General features: G+C 46.6%; 1 protein-coding gene across 2 annotated transcripts in view; it reads right to left on the reverse strand.

Annotated features, from left to right (window-relative positions):
* LOC120996265 (fibrinogen-like protein 1) overlaps window positions 1-20,278 on the reverse strand; it is a 71,609-nt gene extending 51,331 nt beyond the window's left edge. The window contains exon 1 of one of the 2 annotated variants that reach the window (XM_040426072.1): window positions 20,171-20,278. The gene's annotated coding sequence lies outside the window, so the exon portion shown is untranslated. The remainder of the gene's footprint in view (window positions 1-20,170) is intronic. The other variant, XM_040426073.1, reaches the window with a different exon arrangement.
* Between the last annotated feature and the right edge of the window lie 1,411 nt (window positions 20,279-21,689).

The following is a 21,689-nucleotide window of genomic DNA, read 5'->3' on the forward strand; positions in this document are numbered from 1 at the left end:
GGGCATTTGGGGGCATTAGGGGTTGGATAACCCCTCTAACTCCTTGCTGCTGATGCTGATTGTACACATAACCACCAATCATATTCCCCCAAGCCACTCATCCCCCAACACATCAGTCACCTTTAGGGGGGGTATGATTGGTGACTATGTGCACACTCAGCATCAGCAGCAAGGAGTTAAAGGGGTTTGGGGTAAGAAAAGTGATCACAAAATGGCGCTGGTAGCAAAGAGGTTAAGATGTGGGGGATGGCCTACATCTGGCTTTAGCACAGTGGACACATGCAGGAGGAGCAATGTGTATGCGGGCTCCTGCCCTGCACTCGTTCAGCTGTGTTCGAATACATATCACGCCCTGTGTCCACTGTCCTGTGCCCACTCTGCTAAAACCTGACATAGCCCATCTATGCCCGGATTTACCAAAGCAGACAGGCAGGAGCAGTAATTAGAGATGTAATCATATTTATTGTATGTATGTATGTATGTGTGTCTGTCCCTGTGTCTGTGTTTGTGTCACCATCACCATGCCCACAGTGTTCCAGTGTTCCATGCCCACCAGCTGCATCAGGACGTTCTGTGCGGGGCAAGAGAAAGAAAAAGGAAGAGGAGGCAGCACCGCCAGCATGAAGTCCGTGGGAGAGGCACAGGGAGGCACACTAAGGACACAGGTAACACTACCACATTATCAACACTAGTGTTATCTGTGGTTTTACATAGGACTGCAGGTAACACTACCACATCAGCACTAGTGCTATCTGTGGTTTTTACATAGGACTGCAGGTAACACTACCACATTATCAACACTAGTGTTATCTGTGGTTTTACATAGGACTGCAGGAAACACTACTACATTTTCGGTAATCAGAGAGCTATCACTGTGTTATTTGTGGTGTTACATAAGACTACAGGTGACATCTACTGCATTATCTGTACTCAGAGAGTTATCACTGTGTTATTTGCAATGTTACATAGGACTGCAGCTAAAACTTTTATGGAATATCCACAGGAGTCCATAGATCCAGATACCACAGGGCTTTGTTCCTACGGCATTCCCTTTGCCACAAATCTGACCTGTGCCCTCCATTCTCTGGGTCAGTACGAATACGTACGAACGTATGTATACATTTCTTTATTGGCAAATGGGGGTGTGGCAGGGGAGGGGCCAGGACAGGATGTGGGATGGCCAGGGGTGGGTAGTGGGCGGGGTTAGGGGGCCCAATTCAGATTCTTGCTATGGGGCCCAGTGATTTCTATGTACGGCCCTGCACTGATGTTTTGGCTTTCCGTTTGTGAGATCCGTTCAGGGCTCTCACAAGCGGTCCAAAATGGATCAGTTTTGCCCTAATGCATTCTGAATGAAAAAGGATCCGCTGAGAATGCATCAGTTTGCCTCCGATCAGTCTCCATTCCGCTTTGGAGGCGGACACCAAAACGCTGCTTGCAGCATTTTGGTGTCCGTCTGACGAAACTGAGCCAAACGGATCCATCCTGACACACAATGTAAGTCAATAGGGACGGATCAGTTTTCTAAGACACAATCTGGCAAAATAGAAAACGGATCCGTCCTCCATTGACTTTAAATGGTGTTCAAGACGGATCCATCTTGGCTATGTTAAAGATAATACAAACGGATCCATTCTGAACGGATGCAGACGGTTGTATTATCTAAACGGATCCGTCTGTGCAGATCCATGACGGGTCCGCAACAAACACAAGTGTTAAAGTAGCCTTACTCATCAAGGTGACGAAGCGTAAAGCATAATTAGACCTTGTTGTTGGAAGGGGAGTACAGGATTAGGCTACCCTTCTATTTGCGGGAGTTTCATTGCATTATGGTGGGAGTATGGAGTGAAGACCCCCATGCTTTCTTTGGTAATAGTAGCCACGATATTCAAAAGAAAGCCAGTCATGAGCGCTTTTTGCACACCTTTTGGTTCTCTGGTTTATACCGAAAGGGAAAACGGTGAATGGACACCCTACTCATACGGGCAGAGAGACCTTGTGGTAGCCGTCTTCTATGTCAGTCAATGTATGTATTTCCATGCACCACTTTATCTACAATTTTCAGGTACCCTGAGAGCATATATTGGTAGTTTGTTAAGAAAAAGGGGGTCAGTCAGCACATCCCAAAGCGCAAGGGCACGTTGCTATGGCTGAGAACAAGACTGTAAAACAAAACATGCAATGCAACAGCTCTCTGCAAACCAAATAAAGTACAAAATTGCATAATAATTGCTAGTGCTATACTTATAAGTTAGAGATGCTTGGCAAATCATTTTGTACAAAATTATTTGAGCCCGTCTGCCGCACGTCAAGGCGATCTCAGTAAGACTGGTTCCTAACACTAAATTCTACCTGTTATGTGCCATGACAGCTACCATATAATTCAGGGAGTGTAGGTTCCACACAGGGCCGTCTTTGCCGCAGAACAAAAGGGGCAGCTGCCCCAGGCCCAGTTGCTCCTGGGGGCCCAAGGGAGCTCCGTTTCCCAACTCCCATTCACTATGCAGTCTTCAGAACTACATTACCATCAGCATTAAAAGTTTTCTGAGGAGATGTTTTGTCACAATAGTTCTGAATGTCAAAAGCATATATGGGAAAAAGTGACTTTTAAAATTTACCTTTATTAAATATTAAAGTGGGTATAGGTATGTATATATCAACAGTGAAACAAACTACACTTACTGAAATTACTCAGTGGGGGAGTAGTGACCCCCAAAAAGAAAAACAAACATGGTGACAGGATAAACACTCGAATTGATGGGTACGGGGTAACGATTCTAACCCGATAAATTGCAGGGTTAGAGACAGGAACCAGCTTCCCCTAGAAGCCCTAGAGGTCTTGCTGTGCCCAGGGCGACCCCCTGATGGTGGAGGTTCCCTGTTCCCGAACCTAGTGCTATCCGGTCCCTAGAAATACAACAAAAAATGCTTCAGGATGATATAGTGAGGAGTAAATAGTGCACTTTTTGGATGAGTGTCACCCTTACTCTCTTAAATCCCCAAGGGGAGGTAGGAGGAAAGCACACTGTCCTCTATGAGCCTCCCCCCACTTCCCCCGAGTCCTCTATGAGCCCCTCCAACCCTAATGCCCCCCCAAAATGCTCAGGACAGTGTGCTTTCCTTCTACTCCTCCCCCCCTGGGCATTTTGAGGGGCATTAGGGGTTGGGGGCTCATTGAGGACTTGTGGGGGGGGGATTCATAGAGGACAGTGTGCTTTCCTCCTACTCCCCCCTCCCCCGGGCATTTTGGGGGGCATTAGGGGTTGGGGGTGTAACACCCCAGAGTTGTGTTACTACACGCCTCTACCCCGCTACTATCTTCTAAGAGCCTTCACACTGTCATCTGATATGATTTTGCTCATGTCTTCACAAATGTGCATTTTAAACTATGTTAAATGTAAATTTCCTTGTAATTTTCCATGTTCACCAGCAGGTGGCAGCAATGGATTGGTAAGGAATTAGCTTCAGTTTAGTTTATCTAGGCTGGAATGGTTCATTCCAGCTTAGCTCCCCCTCTGTGGAGGTGTGGACTGTTCCCACATCCTGCACTTGGGTGGAGAAGGAAGTTATAGTGAGTGTGCCAGCCACCCCTGTTGGGGAAGGCTGTGTGATAGAGTTCCGTTCCCCTGTATAGGAAAGAAAGCCAGAATCTTGTCTCGGCTGAGACATTGATCACATCCCCAGTCTGAGCCCTGCAGACAATTTCCAGAATTCCAGGACAAAAGCATTCCCAGTGAGCCTATCTGTGAGTAAAGTCCAGAGACCTAGGAGAAGCCATAGTCCTCCTCAGCTAGTCAGTCCCCACAAAGCAGAAGATAGAGAGAAGCGCAGAAGCTAAATTCCTGCTACAGTTATAGAGCTAACATGCAGACGTCTTTTACTGCAAGCTCCTGATTTATAGTGCAGAAGATTTATTCCTGCCAACCATTGCCACAACCTGCTGAGACCAGAGACCAAAGCTGTATTTTGCTTGGATGGAAGTTATCTTCAGTAAAGGAAAGTGTGAAGTTCACCTAAAGGTCTGGACATCAATTTCTGCTGCAAAATTCCTCTATTACTCCTACTATTACTACACTCAATTTATTGCCAGGAGTCCAGACGTACCCAGGTAGGAGACACCGTTGACACCATTATCACCACCATACAGAGACATTATAGGCCACTACACCACTCTGGCATTCTTAACCTGGGGCGTGAGTTATAACACCTTGGAAGGGCCCTGTGCAGGGTCGGCGCTTCCATTAAGGCAAAAGGGGCAATTGCCCCCAGGCCCCCGAGTCCTTAGGGGCCCCCCTGTGCTGGCCCGCAACTAACTATATTTTCGTGGGGGCAGCGTCGGACAGTCACACGGAGATGAGCACTTTAATATTTAATAAAGGTAAATTTTAAAAGTCACTTTTTCCCATGCAGTCTTCAGAACAACTTACAAGCAAGCAAGTTGGCGCCGTCACGTGGTAAAGGGGGTGTGACTCACCGCAGCCTGGTGAGTGGCGCCGCAGCGGAGCAGCCAGCAGGGACTAAGTCTCCGCCTCCGGAGCTAATGGAATTGGGTGGTGGTCACGGACTCACGTGACCACCAGTGACTCACTCACCTTACACAGCCAGACCTGCCACTGATGCGCCAGGAGGAGGAGGTAGGTAGAGCACGCATATTGACTTTATTTAATATTAGAAATTTAGACCGGTCAGTCGGTCACCGAATTATTAATTAACCCCATTCATAAATTAGTGGGGGATTATTATAGAGACGGCCCCAGGAGACATAAGGGGTTGGGTTCTCTCTGTCTGCTGCTGAACTGTGGCCTGGGGCCACCCGGCCAGTCTCTCTTCTCTCCACCAGTAATTTAAATAACCCCATTAGTGGGAGATTATTATAGAGACGGGAGACATAAGGGGTTGGGTTCTCTCTGTCTGCTGAACTGGGGCCTGGGGCCACCCGGCCACATTTACTAATCTTTGCTCAGGAGGGCCCTCATAAATATAGACCTACATGGTGTGGTGTGGACTGGTCATTTTTACTAAGGAATATAGTTTAACCATTTATGTGCAAAAGAGAAAATCAGAAGTCAGCTCCAATCATATATCTGCACATAGACCAAGGGGCTTGGTCTATGTGCAGATATCTGATTGGAGCTGACTTAGTGACTTCTTTTTTTCTCTTTTGGACATAAACGGTTAAACTATATTCCTTTGTAAAAATGACCAGTCCACACCACACCATGAGGGCCCCCCTGAGCAAAGATTAGTAAAGGTGGCCGGTGTTGGCCCCAGCATCCAGGCCACAGTTCAGCAGCAGACAGAGAGAATCCCTTATGTCTCTTTAATAATCCACCAGTAATTTAAATAACCCCATTAGTGGGACTCTTGGTCTATGTGCAGATATCTGATTGGAGCTGACTTCTTATTTTCTCTTTTGCACATAAATGGTTAAACTATATTCCTTAGTAAAAATTACTACTCCACACCACACCATGAGGGCCTCCCTGAGCAAAGGTTGACACCAGCCATAGCAACGCCACTGCCTCTATCTGTAAGTCGCTGGAGTGCATGGCAGGCTCGCTCTTCTGAAGGAAGTGGAACTGTGAACTGTCTGAACTCTGAACGGCTGTACAGTTAGTAGTGGCATGTGACACATGTGGCAATAATAATGTGTCTGCTGGCCTGCAGCCTGGTAAAGACCTGTGTCATGTCATGTGTGATGTGCATCCCAATTATGCCATACCTACGTGTACAGAGACTGGTCCTGTACTCCTGTGAGGCTGCAAGGCAGGGTGTGGTGTGGACAACTCCTGAGACTGCATGTGCTTAGGCCTCAAGCACACGGCCGTTGTTTGGGTCCGCATCCAAGCGGCTCGGATGTCCACATCCGTTGCTCCATTCCGAGGCCCCGCAAAAAAAACATGTCCTATTCTTGTCCGTTTTGCGGACAATGTCTAGAATGGGCCGCCCGTTCCGTTCCGCAAATTGCGGAAGGCACACGGACGGCTTCCGTTTTTTGCGGACCTGCGGTTTGCGGACCGCAAAAAACGGCACAGTCGTGTGCATGAGGCCTTACAGTCCCTAAATAAATAATACTGCAGTGATTAGCAACTAGGGATCGACCGATATTGATTTTTTAGGGCCGATACCGATAATTTGTGAACTTTCAGGCCGATAGCCGATAATTTATACCGATATTCTGGGAATTTCCATTTTTGAGAAAAAAAAAAATTCCTACACAAATCTGCTGAAAATTAATATGTTTATTGTTAATGTGTATTTTTTTGTAAATCTTTTTCATTTATACTTAATATTTTTGTTGTTTTTTTTGTTGTTTTTTCTTTTTTTACTAACTTTTAGCCCCCTTAGGGACTAGAACCCTTGTCCCATTCACCCTGATAGATCTCTATCAGGGTGAATAGGAGCTCACACTGTCCCTGCTGCTCTGTGATTTATGCACACAGCAGCATGGAGCTGAACATGGCAGCCAGGGCTTCAATAGCGTCCTGGCTGCCATGGTAACTGATCAGAGCCCCAGGCTTACACAGCTGGGGCTCCGATCGGAGGAGCAGGGGAGAGGGGATCCTGTGGCCACTGCCACCAATGATTAATACTGGGGGGGGGGGGGGGCGCACTGCGCCACCAATGTTTTTACTATTGGGATTGGGATGGGGGTGGGGGGCGCACTGCGCCACCAATGATTAATACTGGGGGGCTTGGGGGGGGTGCACTGCGCCACCAATGTTTTTACTATTGGGATGGGGGTGGGGGGCGCACTGCGCCACCAATGATTAATACTGGGGGGCTTAGGGGGGGGCGCACTGCTCCACCAATGAAGATAAGTCTCTCAATCATTCATATACAGGAGGCGGGAGCTGGCTGCAGAATCACATAGCCGGCTCCCGACCTCTATGAGCGGTAGCTGCGATCCACGGCACCTAAGAGGTTAACTACCGCGGACCGCAGCTACCGCTCATAGAGGTCGGGAGCCGGCTATGTGATTCTGCAACCAGCTCCCGCCTCCTGTATATGAATTAATGAAAGGCTTATCTTCATTGGTGGCGCAGTGGTCACAGCCCCTCCCCTCCTCTTATCGTCTCTCCCCTCATCGGCGGCAGCGGCAGCAGCATCAGCATAGGGGGAGGGAGACACTGCTTCCTTCTCCCCTGTGCTGCGGAGGGAACACAGAGAGCGCTGAGAGCAGTGCCTTCTGTGTTCCCAATACGTTATCGGTATATCGGCAAAATAGATGCCGATACCGATAACGTTCAAAATCCTGAATATCGGCCGATAATATCGGTCAAACCGATAATCGCCCGATCCCTATTAGCAACCATACACTACTGCTGCTCAATGTGCACATATAACCAATAACCCCATACAGTGTTCACCTAATAATAATATAACACCAACATTACATAATACTGCCACATAGTAGGTACACGCTGCTATGTAATACCCACATATTACTGTCTCCATACTGTGTTCACTTGCTATATACTGGCCACCATCATGCCTATTGATCTAGACTAGGGAATGGGTAGGTTTATAATGTTTCCCAGCTACAGGCGTTTATCACCGATCCTCAGGACGACCGTGGCTTGGAAGAGCTTAAAGTGTAACTGCCATTAAATTATTATTTTTTGTGTGTGTTGTGGTGGAGGGCGTGATTGCATGCTAGGGTGTGTGAAGGCGGGGTCCAGGGGGCCCAAGTAAATTCTTGCCCAGGGTCCAATCAATATTAAAGACGGCCCTGGTTCCACATGCATGCTGGGCCTGCTTTAATTTCTGTCATTTTTGGTGCCAAATTAGCCTCCATTATATCCAAGGAATGCAGGTACCAACATGCATGCCGCGCCCACTCCACACCACTCCTGATGCCAAATGGCCACCAAAGACTGTAATGAGAGTCCACAACTATATCTCTCCTGGTGAGCAGGCCAAGCTATATACTCACACTAATTAAAATCAGCCTATGGGGCAGACGAGCTGGTCAGGAGTGCACGACTGAGGTGTCAGCCACACCTCCAGTACAAACTGCAAAGAAAAAGGGGGTCAGTCAGCACATCCCAATGCGCAGGAGCACGTTGCTGTGGCTGAGAACAAGACAGTTAAACTAAACATGCAATGCAACAGCTCTCTGCAAACCAAATAAAGTACAAAATTGCATAATAATTGCTAGTGCTATACTTAAAAATTAGAGATGCTTGGCAAATCATGTTGTACAAAATTATTTGAGCCCGTCTGCCGCACGTCAAGGTGATCTCTGTAAGACGGGTTCCTAACACTAAAGGAGGCCAATTTGGCACCAAAAATGACAGAAATTAAAGCAGGCCCATCATGCATGTGGAACCTACACTCCCTGAATTGTATGGTAGCCGTCATGGCACATAACAGGTAGAATTTAGTGTTAGGAACCCGTCTTACAGAGATCGCCTTGACGTGCGGCAGACGGGCTCAAATAATTTTGTACAAAATGATTTGCCAAGCATCTCTAATTTATAAGTATAGCACTTGCAATTATTATGCAATTTTGTACTTTATTTGGTTTTGTTTTACATTGGTAGTTATGTGTACCCTAAGCACAAGCCGAAGGTGGCTTGGTTCTTAAGTGCTGGGGAATTTAATACCCCAGAGGGGCATTACCACTCTTTTTGCACCCCCACTATATCCTTTGTGTGATCTAATATCATCTTGCATATTTATCACCATATCCTGCATAATGTGTATGTATATTTCCTTGCAAATAGCTGTTAAAGTGTAATGTGCCTGGTCTAACAGCAGATGGCGGCAATCTTGGCAGAGCTAGTTACCCTGGAGTGGAGCCTTCTATTCCAGGCCAGTCCTCTCTAGAGAGGGAGGAGTTTAGTCAGTGAAGGTCAGTCTAATCTACCCTTCTAAGGGAGAGGTCGACTCTAGCCTTCCCCTCCTTGGGGACATGTTGAGTTTAGAGCAGCCCCTGAATGGGGAAGGCTGTGTGCCAGCCAGCAGAGCACCTTCTGCTCGGCTAGGCCCAAAGAAAGAGGAGTAAAGAGCTTCAGAACCAAGAGGAAAGATTCCCTGGATAAGCCTAAGATAAAGATAAAGACAGTCAGACTACAATAAGAGAAGTTGCAGCAGAAAGCAAGAGAAAAAGTTCCTATTTAATCCAGCCAGCATAGGAGAGCTGAAGAGTTCAGATGTAGCAGAGCCGAATGTCTTTGCCTGCCAAAACTTATGCCAAAAGCTGCTGGTAACCAAGATAAAGTTTAGAAGATTGTTCCTTGATGAAACTTTATGCCAAGTAAAGCTGTTTTCAACGTTAATGCAAGTCTGGACTCAAGTTATTTCACCCTCATCCGTACCACCTAACCATTTCAGTTGCACCGCTGAGGACGACTACGCCTGGGGTTCCGGATATCCAGGTAGGAGCACCGTGACAAGTGCAAAAGCTACACCTAAAGGGACACTATAGGCAATCCTTACACCACTCTGGCATTCCTACACCTGGGTACCACCAGTGCCAACTACTTAGTCCCTCGTTGCTGAAATGCAACTGGCGTCACAACAAAAGCTTTTAAGCACTGATAACATCTTAAAGGGACCCACCGGCTGACGTCTCACCCATGGCGCGCTGCACTGTCACTACCCAAGCAAGTGAGCATGCAGTGGGCCATTTGCGCAAGTGACTCGGAGGGACCCCTGCCTCCATCTCCACTGCATACTTCCACGGTGTGTCTGAGTCCTCTGCCTCATCTTCCTCATTGCTTGTAGCTCCTCTGGCTGCTCCTGCTCCTCCTCTCATGTCACCTGTGTAGCAAAAACCATCCATTTCGCTAGACCTTGCTTGTGCTCCAATATCCTCCTCCAGTTCAGCCACCACAGGGCTCATGTGGCCGTGAGATGTATGACTCCGTTCACCCAGGCAAACGAGGTGCAGAACAGCGTGACACCACCGTGCCCTGCACATGTGGTATTCTGGAGGGGCACTGTGCATTGTCCCTGTGGAGGCTGAGGACACGGTGGAGGATGAAGAGGCAGAGGCGGACATTGTCGCAGGACCAATGGCGTGGCAACGTGGAGGCGGAAGCGGCGTGACCTGGACAAGTTGCTGGTGTGGCTGTGCAGGAACCACATTCACCCAGTGGGCCGTAAAGGACATGTATTGTCCCTGACCGTAGTTACAGCTCCACACGTTGGCGCTGCCGTGCACTTTGGCAGACACCGACAGGCTCAAAGACAGGCCCACCTTCTGTTCTACATGTCTGTGCAGGGATGGTATTGCCTTTTTTGCAAAGAAATTATGGTTTGGGACTCTACACCTCGGCTCGGCACAAACCATCAGTTCTCCGAAAGGTGCAGAGTCCACCTCTTGGAAAGGGTGGGATTTCAGCACCAGCAACTTGGACAGGAGCACATTCAGCTTCTGCACCGTTGGATGAGTGCAAGCATACTGTTGTCTCTTGGCAATCGCTTCGGTGATCGATTGCTGACGGAATGCGTGACGAGGAGTAGGAGGAGGAGGAGCAGGAGCATCAGGACCAGCAGATGATGAGAAGGACAGACAGCTCCCTTCGGCTGAGGTGGTGGAGCCTTGACTGCCTGAAACCAGGTGCGTGCCAGTGGGTGATGCAGTGGTTGCTGCAGCAGGCTGGACCACCACATCGGAGCCACGGTTCTCCCAGGCCACTTTATGGCGACGCTGCATATGTTGACGAAGTGCCGTAGTGCCAACATTGGCACCCTGGCCACTCTTCACCCTCTGCCTACAGATTCTACATACGGCCATGTTTACCTCCTCCGGCGGCTTAACAAAAAACTGCCACACCGCCGAGTAGGTGATTTTAGCCCCAACACTACGCACTGACTGCTACCACTGCTGCCTCCTGAAGCCCATACACCACTACTTCCCGGGCAGGTAGGCTCCCGCGAAGCGGGGGGTCTACCCCAGGCGCGTTTGGCTCCCGACCTCCCACTGCTGCCACCCTACTGACTCCTGGCCACGCTAGTGACTTGCTGGCTCACGGGCAAGCTGCCACCCTCTTCTCCCTATGATGATGAAGCCCCTTCGTCACCCGGCTCCCAAGTGCGATCAGCTACATCATCATCATCGAGTAGTGTCTGCACGTCACTGATGTCCTTCTCAACCGTCTCTGGGTCAGGAGCCTGACCGCTCTCAACACCAGCTCCCACGCCACTCTCCTCAGCACTACTTGACCGCCTAGAGGAGGAAGCCGCGGATGTCTCCTCCACATCTTGGCTGTTCAGTAGCTGCTGACTGTCCTCTAGTAGCTCTTCCTCGCTGAAAAGTGGAGCTGACTGAGCCTACAGCATATAATACTTCTCGCGGTGTGGGAACAGAAAAGGACAGAGGCAGGTTGAGGACAGGTGAGGGCACAGGGCCTGCTCCCGGGCCATGCCAACTAAGGGTTGTGTATAACAAACCCACTGACTCTTGGCTGGGGGTGTCTGATGTCACTTGCGACGAAGTCGAAGATCGAGTCAACCATTCAAGAACCGCTGGGTTGCTGGTCACGACACAACCGCTAGCTGACACTGGGAGCTCATGCCTCTGGAAGTGACCCCTGCTGCCACGGCCCCTTACACTGCTGCGATCTCTGCCTGCGCCAGAAACATGTAGGCCTCTGCCACTCCCCTGTGCAGGGCATGGCACTTCTCTGCCTGACATACTGTTAGATCAAATAACCAAATGTTAGATCACATATTTTTTATTTCGCCACTAATACACAGCAAACAGGGTTTTAAAACATCTGCACTGCTCAACGGCAATTAGGCCATAATTTATTTCTATTTTTACACAAAAGGCTTTTCAACAGATAAGTACAACCATGAAAGGCGAATATATTTGTATTTCGCCAGTAAAATATGGCAAACTTCAGCTTCTATTTGCTCATCCCTAATGATGACTTTACTCTGTGGGTCAATACAATTATAGCAATACCAAACCTATATAGTTTTTATTGAAAAAGGAAAAGATTTTTTTTGCATCATTTTATTCTGACACATATAACTTTTTATATTTCCATCTACAGAGCTATCTAAAGGGCTCTTTTTTTGCAGGGTAAGCTTTAGTTATTATTAGTACAATTTTGGGGTACATACAACTTTTTCATAATTTTTTTATTCAGGGGAAGAAGTGACTAACAGTGATTCTGGCATTTAAATTTTTCTTCTTACGGTGTTCAGCATACTGTATAAAAAACTTTTATATTTTAATAGTTCCAAAATCTTTGGATGTGCATCCACAAAAATACACAATTACCGGTATGTGTATTTTATATTGTTTATTTTTATATGTACAGTACAGACCAAAAGTTTGGACACACCTTCTCATTCAAAGAGATTTCTTTATTTTCATGACTATGAAAATTGTAGATTCACACTGAAGGCATCAAAACTATGAATTAACACATGTGGAATTATATACAGTACAGACCAAAAGTTTGGACACACCTTCTCATTCAAAGATTTTTCTTTATTTTCATGACTATGAAGGCATCAAAACTATGAATTAACACATGTGGAATTATATACATAACAAACAAGTGTGAAACAAATGAAAATATGTCATATTCTAGGTTCTTCAAAGTAGCCACCTTTTGCTTTGATTACTGCTTTGCACACTCTCGGCATTCCCTTGATGAGCTTCAAGAGGTAGTCCCCTGAAATGGTCTTCCAACAGTCTTGAAGGAGTTCCCAGAGATGCTTAGCACTTGTTGGCCCTTTTGCCTTCACTCTGCGGTCCAGCTCACCCCAAACCATCTCGATTGGGTTCAGGTCCGGTGACTGTGGAGGCCAGGTCATCTGGCGCAGCACCCCATCACTCTCCTTCATGGTCAAATAGCCCTTACTTTCAAAGTTTTCCCAATTTTTCGGCTGACTGACTGACCTTCATTTCTTAAAGTAATGATGGCCACTCGTTTTTCTTTACTTAGCTGCTTTTTTCTTGCCATAATACAAATTCTAACAGTCTATTCAGTAGGACTATCAGCTGTGTATCCACCTGACTTCTCCTCAACGCCACTGATGGTCCCAACTCCATTTATAAGGCAAGAAATCCCACTTATTAAACCTGACAGGGCACACCTGTGAAGTGAAAACCATTTCAGGGGACTACCTCTTGAAGCTCATCAAGAGAATGCCAAGAGTGTGCAAAGCAGTAATCAAAGCAAAAGGTGGCTACTTTGAAGAACCTAGAATATGACATATTTTCAGTTGTTTCACACTTGTTTGTTATGTATATAATTCCACATGTGTTAATTCATAGTTTTTAATGCCTTCAGTGTGAATCTACAATTTTCATAGTCATGAAAATAAAGAAAACTCTTTGAATTAGAAGGTGTGTCCAAACTTTTGGTCTGTACTGTACATAACAAACAAGTGTGAAACAACTGAAAATATGTCATATTCTAGGTTCTTCAAAGTAGCCACCTTTTGCTTTGATTACTGCTTTGCACACTCTTGGCATTCTCTTGATGAGCTTCAAGAGGTAGTCCCCTGAAATGGTTTTCACTTCACAGGTGTGCCCTGTCAGGTTTAATAAGTGGGATTTCTTGCCTTATAAATGGGGTTGGGACCATCAGTTTCGTTGAGGAGAAGTCAGGGGGATACACAGCTGATAGTCCTACTGAATAGACTGTTAGAATTTGTATTATGGCAAGAAAAAAGCAGCTAAGTAAAGAAAAATGAGTGACTTTCAGAAATGAAGGTCAGTCAGTCAGCTGAAAAATTGGGAAAACTTTGAAAATAAGGGCTATTTGACCATGAAGGAGAGTGATGGGGTGCTGCGCCAGATGACCTGGCCTCCACAGTCACCGGACCTGAACCCAATCGAGATGGTTTGGGGTGAGCTGGACCGCAGAGTGAAGGCAAAAGGGCCAGCAAGTGCTAAGCATCTCTGGGAACTCCTTCAAGACTGTTGGAAGACCATTTCAGGGGACTACCTCTTGAAGCTCATCAAGAGAATGCCAAGAGTGTGCAAAGCAGTAATCAAAGCAAAAGGTGGCTACTTTGAAGAACCTAGAATATGACATATTTTCAGTTGTTTCACACTTGTTTGTTATGTATATAATTCCATATGTGTTAATTCATTGTTTTGATGCCTTCATAGTCATGAAAATAAAGAAAACTCTTTGAATGAGAAGGTGTGTCCAAACTTTTGGTCTGTACTGTACATTGTAATGTTATATGTATGTTTTTTTTTGTCTTTCTAGGGGACTTCAACATGCCATGATTTCATTGTGTAGTGTACGGAGACTGTAATACCCGTCACTACCAAAGTGTCACTTGGTGTGCTGTCGTCCCTCCTTAGTTATGGAGAAGTTGGTATATGTCAGTTTTATAGAATGTCATGTAATGCAATGCTATGTGTTTCCCTGTTGCTGTGACACTTGCATGTACAGGCCTGCTAGGGGTGTCATTCCAGCTTCTAGTCATTAGAGGGAGCTAGGGAGCCCTAGTTTATATAAGGCCCAGTCAGGGAAGTAGAAGGCAGACGGAGTCTAGTGTCTGTAATCTACAGTTGGAGATTAGACAATGTCAGAGACAAGTCCAGGCCAAAAGCCTGCTGTCCAGGAGAAGATTCCCTCCTGAATTCCCATATGCAGAAACAGGAATATCTTAGCTAAAGAGCCTGGGGAAGAAGCAGAGAGAGACCGAGGCAAACTGCAGAGAAGCAAGAGGTACTAAAAATAACAGAGGAGGTACTTTCTAAAGCTATAGCCAAGGATATAAAGCCAGAACTAGGTTATTGGGCCTTGGTGAAGATATGCTATATTCCAGGATCAGACAGAAATAGAGTGCAAGCTCCTGTACTGCAAGTCCTGTGTTCAACACTCTGTAATCACCTTGCCAAATCTGTAATTGCCTGCATCAACCGTATTGCAAAATCGACTGTATGCCAAGGAACTGCGATTCCAATATTGTCTCTGCATGAAAACTACTAAAGTTGGAGTTCTGTTTTAATACCACGTGTTCTTCAATTTATTCCTGCTATCCGCAAACGGCGTGCCACCGTTTAATTGGCACTGGCGTCACGAACAATTTCTATCATCACCTGCCTATGCAGAGAGTCAGCCGTCTCAGGTTAGTGTCATTGCACTACTACACCCAGAAACTCTATTACACACAACTTGAGTACGCTGCACCTCTCTTTTGGCGTCACGAACAGGATACGCACGCTTTCCAGTGCAAGAAGCGTGAACTTTGTGCCTTATACAGTTGCCCTGTGACCAAAGTGACAAATTACCTGTTTATTGAAAGTGGACTTTGTGGACTGAAAATCGTACCCAAAGTGTACCCAAAACTTCTAAAAAGCGCTGTGCAGTGTTGCGCTACCAAGAGGAAGAAAATCGCCACATTGGAGTGTGGTTTTGTGGACTTTTTAAATTCCTGCTTGCTGTCAGTGAATAGACAGCGTTTATACCCAAAGATGGCTGCTGGGCTTGCTGAATTTACTGCTGCGTCATCTTCATCCCGAAAAGGCGGGAAAAATTGGCGCCTTTCCGAGAAAAGAGCGGGAAAGAGTTCAAGGTCAGGCGCCACTGCCTATCTGGACATTTGCATGTCTGCCAGCATGGACACCGCCTTCCATATACTGGAATACCTGTGGGGCGGCCTCCCAGTGCAGTGGGAGGAGCTGGCTACTCTGATTGACGCGACCCTATCGCTCTCCTCAGAAGGATCGAGCATGTTGGATAGTGAGCAGAGTGTTACTGCAGCGTCCGCACCTGAAATTGCAAAGATGACTGATATCGGTGTAGAGCCAGAAGAGGCTCCACCGGCCTACTCTCCGGGACCGGAGCAACCCGCCTGCCGCCCAAGGGAGAAAGAACCCGAGCCCTGCTATGGCTCGTGGAGGGACTTTTTCCAACCATCTTTCAAATGGTCCTCCCTGATGGCGGAGATCCGAGAGGCCGCTATAAAGCGGAATACAAAGACCAAAATCATCTATGAGGAACTAACTAAGACAATACATGAGAAGCATACGCACACCCAACCCCGCCTGGAAAGGAGAAAGGGAGTGGTGCTGTCATTTGACAAATCCCGTGGCTACGGGTTTATCCAGGACTATCTAACTGGCAGAGACCTCTATGTGAATCGAAGGTCTGTCAAAAGAGACTACCTCCCTTCGTACCAGCACAGCCTCCGCGAGGGAGAGGAAGTGGAGTACACCCCTGCCGAGAGCCTGCGAGGCCCTTATGCGACTGCTGTGACCCGTCCCAAGCGAGCACCTGAGGACTGGGAGGCAGAAGAAGGAGAAGACTACTCTGGCTGCGAGCGGGAACCTGAACGCTCTCCAGAGCCGGCCCATCACGCCTTCCAGGAGCGGAGCTCCTTCATTGGGCCTAATGTCTTCTGGCAGCCAACCGTGTTGGAGAAATGGGTGAGCCCCTATCCTTCCCCCGAGCTGCCTCGTCGGGAGAGGACCATATCAGAGCTGGAACAGTTAAAAGGACTTAGTGCTACCTTTAAGAACATCCGGATGGGTCGGAGACCAGACGCATCGCCTGAACCTGCAGAGGCCGAGTCCGCGCCATCGGTGACTGTACCTGCGCCGGCGGCGCCAGCAGAGGACAGCGACTCCGACACAGAGAGCATCGGTGAGCAGATCGTCCGGCTGGAGGAGAAGTTGCGGGAGTTACGCAAGATACACACCGCCAGGATCCGGACACCGCCAAGGAAGGATGAGGTAAGGGTGCCTGTCACCACCCGTAGACCACCTTCTGTTGCCACCGCTCCGTCAGTGCCCCAGACCGGACCCGCGATTGCCGTAAACTGCTGCACCCAGAGCACCGGACCGCTTGCTGCGGCGGTGCCAAGCGCGTTACACCCTGCAGTGATCATGTCAGGATCGGCAAGGTCCACCAGAGGGTTCACCCCTAGGCCTATGGGGCAATACCTATTAGGGGCCCCTTTACTCTACAGCTTCCCCCTGACACTGTTATGTGGGCACACCCGCCTGTAGAAGAATACTACAGACGATACTTGCCAGCGGAGCCGAGTGGTTATGATATGCCACTGTAAATCAGCCTGCTAGGCCTTTGATTTATTTCACTGCAGAAGTTTGATGTTAACCCTTCCAGGACAGGAGTCCTACGTTTCTGGTCCTTTGTTGCGGCTGCCAGTTTGTCCACGGCTCAGTGGTAGGTGTTGACCACTGAAATCACAAAGTCAGCAAGGCCACGTTTGTTTCCAGGATCTCCTGCCTGCTTTTGGTACCCCACACCAAGTTGTGCCTGTTCCTTTAGTTGCACCTTTTACCCTTCACCCCCTTTTCAGGTTGATCAGGGGTATTACAGCACTTGTCTTTGATGTCCTTTTATTGTGCAACTTCATACTAAGGAACCGTGCCCGGAGACAGACTCAAAAGAACCTGAGCCTCTGAGATTTTTGCTCTTTTAAAAGTATTGTGCCCAGAGATGGACTCCACCGCATGAGAGCCTCTGTGATTTAAAAAGAAATAACCTGGGTACGGACTCATGTTTGTTCTTTGAGCCTCCAAGAACTTTTATACTGTTTTATCTATTTTGCTGTTCTATCATGGACTTATTCATTGTCATGGACTATCCTGGTTATAATGTTACGCTGTGCCAGGTCAGCGCCCCCGTTCCATTCATTATCCTGAGAGAAGAGAACGACGCCCCTTGTCACTACCCTTCACCTTTGCTAATTGGACCTGATGTAAATGTAAATGCAGATGAATTACATGTATGTATGCCTGCATGTCTCTATTTTCTATTTCAGGTAGAGATTCCAGTTGGGCGACCCATGATGGAGTACGAGGTCGTACTCAGCTTAAAGCAGTGGGGTATGTAGTGTACGGGGACTGTAATACCCGTCACTACCAAAGTGTCACTTGGTGTGCTGTCGTCCCTCCTTAGTTATGGAGAAGTTGGTATATGTCAGTTTTATAGAATGTCATGTAATGCAATGCTATGTGTTTCCCTGTTGCTGTGACACTTGCATGTACAGGCCTGCTAGGGGTGTCATTCCAGCTTCTAGTCATTAGAGGGAGCTAGGGAGCCCTAGTTTATATAAGGCCCAGTCAGGGAAGTAGAAGGCAGACGGAGTCTAGTGTCTGTAATCTACAGTTGGAGATTAGACAATGTCAGAGACAAGTCCAGGCCAGAAGCCTGCTGTCCAGGAGAAGATTCCCTCCTGAATTCCCATATGCAGAAACAGGAATATCTTAGCTAAAGAGCCTGGGGAAGAAGCAGAGAGAGACCGAGGCAAACTGCAGAGAAGCAAGAGGTACTAAAAATAACAGAGGAGGTACTTTCTAAAGCTATAGCCAAGGATATAAAGCCAGAACTAGGTTATTGGGCCTTGGTGAAGAATTGCTATATTCCAGGATCAGACAGAAATAGAGTGCAAGCTCCTGTACTGCAAGTCCTGTGTTCAACACTCTGTAATCACCTTGCCAAATCTGTAATTGCCTGCATCAACCGTATTGCAAAATCGACTGTATGCCAAGGAACTGCGATTCCAATATTGTCTCTGCATGAAAACTACTAAAGTTGGAGTTCTGTTTTAATACCACGTGTTCTTCAATTTATTCCTGCATCCGCAAACGGCGTGCCACCGTTTAATTGGCACTGGCGTCACGAACAATTTCTATCATCACCTGCCTATGCAGAGAGTCAGCCGTCTCAGGTTAGTGTCATTGCACTACTACACCCAGAAACTCTATTACACACAACTTGAGTACGCTGCAATTGCTTATATCATAGACTGCAATAGCATACTACTGCACTCTGTGGCAGTTTCTATATAGAAACTGATCATTTTTGACTGTGGCATCTAAGGGTTTAAATAACTGGGATTATAATTATTAGGGATGATCGAATCGACTTTGAATGTTTTATTCGCATAAAACTTCGTTAGAATACTGTACGGAGCGAACTGAACCAGAGTTCGCTAAAAGGTTTTTAAAAGTAGAAATTAATTTCTGAAGTTATTACCCAAAGTCTTGCGAGACTTCGCGAAGTAATAACTTCGGCTCATAGGAGCCAATACATTCTAATACTGTACGGAGGGCTCGTATTCTAACAAAGTTTTATGCAAATCGACTTTGGATGTTTCATCCGAAGTCGATTCACTCATCCCTAATAATTATCTCTGATCTCAGTCATTGCTGGATTACCCACCTGGCACCTGCAGTATCTGGAATGGGCTGAGCCTGTGAGCCCACTACACACCCACACATGTCTTTTTACATGCAATGGGCAGGAAGGGGTTAAAAAGACTTCAAAATACGTCTGTTCAAAAAGTCACATCCTGATACATTACCCCATAGGTATACACTGTCTACATTTAGACGGGATTAGTAAATCTGCCCCATTGCATTTACAAAGTTAATCCGCAAATTGTTTTATTGCTATCCTGTATATAGACTGTAATTGGGATTCCAAGATGGGGATTCATTGCTCCCAAATAGCCTTCCTTCATTTTCTTAGCAGGAAGATGCTTATATGCTGTTCATTGGGGACAACTGCTGTGCTACAATGGAGAGATTTTCTGATATTGCGAGATATTGAGCATGACTGATCCCATTATAAGCCTATTGATACCAGCGAACATAAAACTAAAGCAATAAAGTGAATGTTGGCACTACCCTCCTCTGCTCCAATCACTGCAATACCATAGAACTCTATGGAGCTTCTCCAGGGATGGCAAGCAGTGGATAAGTGGTGCTCTGCATCAAATACTGTACTTTACAGTCCAATCTTCAAAAGATGAAACAATGCAGCACTTGACGTGCAAGATGCCAAACAGCGCAGGAGGCCTGCGGAAGCGCAGTCAGTGCGAAACGGCCGTTGCCTCTGTTTGGCATCTTGCACTTTAAAGCCTATGTATTTTATGGATTTATGAATAAAGATTTGATTTTTTGGTGAGTGCCGCATTGTTGCATCCTTTAAAGATAAAACTAAAACAAGACCAACACGGGGAAAGTACATTGAAATTGGGTAAATTCTGACTATAGGATGAAATGTTCGAAACTTTGTAAGTTGTGTGAAGACAATCCAGATTCCTGGATTTCCCACAGGGATTTACACTCCCCGTAAAAGAGGAGAACTGTGGACTGGTTCATGCATTTTTACAAGTCTGTAAGTAAGAAGCTGTAATAAGAGGATTCACCCAAAACCGTTCAACAAATCAGTATAAAACAAGAGCCCATTAATGCACTTACCTTGTGTAAGATCCTGGAGCTTCAGCCCATAGGAAATGGCAAAAATGTATAAAAACAGCAACGCTTGCTACATATTTGTGTGGTAATAACAGCCAGATTGCATCAGTATGCGTCCACATGTTTTCTATTACAGAGAATCTAGACCCGGAAGAGTAAACCTTCCAGATACAGTCTTCCAAGGAATTTTATACATTACATCATGACATTTCCTGATATCATTTATCACATAGTTGTGAATGAGAGGTTTACTGCTGCCATGGCAGGACATTATGCATGATACAAGATAGTGATTGCATTCTGTTGTAGTGAGTATCTGTATGGTCAAGATCAAGGAAGTAACAAGGAATCAGTGCATACCCTGGTTTGGGGCCCTATCCAACATCAGCAGAACATGGAAATGGAAAGGTCATGATTATTAAAGGTGTTTCCAGGATTTTACTACTCATGACCTATCCTCCGTATATGCAGCGTCCGACTAGTGTACGTGGGCACTGCAAAAGCTTGCTTTGTCATATGTTGTATCATGCTATATTTTATTCTTATGTGAAATCCCTGTTACCAGGCTGTAAGGTGCACTACACACATTCCACCACTAGATGGGGATAGCACCACAGTATATATACTACAGTTCAGGCCTAGTTAGTCAGTTGAGAAGATGTAGGAGTTGGAGTTTGGAGGAAGAAGGAGATGGAGTGAGGAGCAAGGGGGAAGGAGAGGACCCTTCTCCTCTCAGCTCTCTCTTGGGCTCCACGGCCCAGAGGAGCCAATTTATATCTCAGTGTCAAGCCAGGAAAATAGGCAGAGGTGAAGTCTGTGTTCTACCATCTACTCTTCTGGAGTATCAAGTGGATTTTGCTAAGTTTATTGTCGAAAGACAAAGGAAGGACAAAGCCATTATTCTAGGCTCTAGGCTCCTTTGTATTAAGGTGAAGGATTTATTAGCCACCGGCAGCCTCACCGTTATTTTCAGGACAGATAAGATATCTGTTGCATCACTTGTGTGTAAAAGATGAAGACTTGAACTACCTCTGCTGAGACTGAAGCAAGGCAAAGAGCTGAATATCAGTGAGTACATAACTACCTACTATAGCCTGAGACATAACTACATGTACAGCCTGTTACTGGGATTCATCACATCCAACCTGCATCTTCATAAGAGACTGTTTTATAGCTGAATGTAAACTGTTATCAAGAACCTGGTTACAGTAAAGTTCTCAGTTGGATTCAAACCTGCCTCATTCTTCTATCTCCATACTACCACTACTCTCATCATTTTGCACCATCAAGGTGCTGGCGTCACGACATTACTTAAGTCAGGGGCCCAGCCACACAAGGACTCAGAAACCCAATCACCATCAAGGGCACCTCGATCACCACCTGGCCGGTGTCCCCTGTAATAGAGCATGCCACGGAGAATCCAGTGCTGTTCTCCCCTTCACTGCACTGCTGGCCCAGTGAGGCATCTGCTCACTGTGAGTACCCAATGAACTGTTGCATCTGTCGGCCCACCGTGAACCTC

This window comes from Bufo bufo, chromosome 3, assembly GCF_905171765.1.
Source record: "Bufo bufo chromosome 3, aBufBuf1.1, whole genome shotgun sequence".
In the NCBI taxonomy this organism is placed as follows: Eukaryota; Metazoa; Chordata; class Amphibia; order Anura; family Bufonidae; genus Bufo; species Bufo bufo.